Here is a 362-nt window from a genome sequence, read left to right as displayed (position 1 = left end):
TGCACCTCAAGCATCATGATAGCTTGATGATGCTTGAGGTGCAAGCTGAGCTGTACTCACAGCAGTGTATTAGAAGGCAGCAGTAAAGCAGACTTAGATGTCTTTTTAAACCAAACGAGCATGGTTTGTCAGCTGGCCTCCTAATTGACGGGGGGGGAGAAGGGAGTCGGGGAACAAAAAGCAGCTGTATGCGTCCGTGGTGTTCATCTTCTGTCGGACGCTGTTTTTTCCGCCTCGGTGTGGCTCCCCTCTCCTCCCCCAGTAAGCGCTAGCACCCCAAAAGCGGCGCTCGGCTCAGGGCGGCGGCAGCCCGACGGGTACGGGGCGGGGTGGTGGAGCGCCCCACTCCTCTGCCGGCCGGG

Source organism: Athene cunicularia (assembly GCF_003259725.1).
Source record: "Athene cunicularia isolate RWA chromosome 4 unlocalized genomic scaffold, athCun1 chr4_part2, whole genome shotgun sequence".
Lineage (NCBI taxonomy): Eukaryota > Metazoa > Chordata > Aves > Strigiformes > Strigidae > Athene > Athene cunicularia.
The sequence above is the reverse complement of the archived record's forward strand: the minus strand, read 5'-3'. Positions refer to the sequence as shown.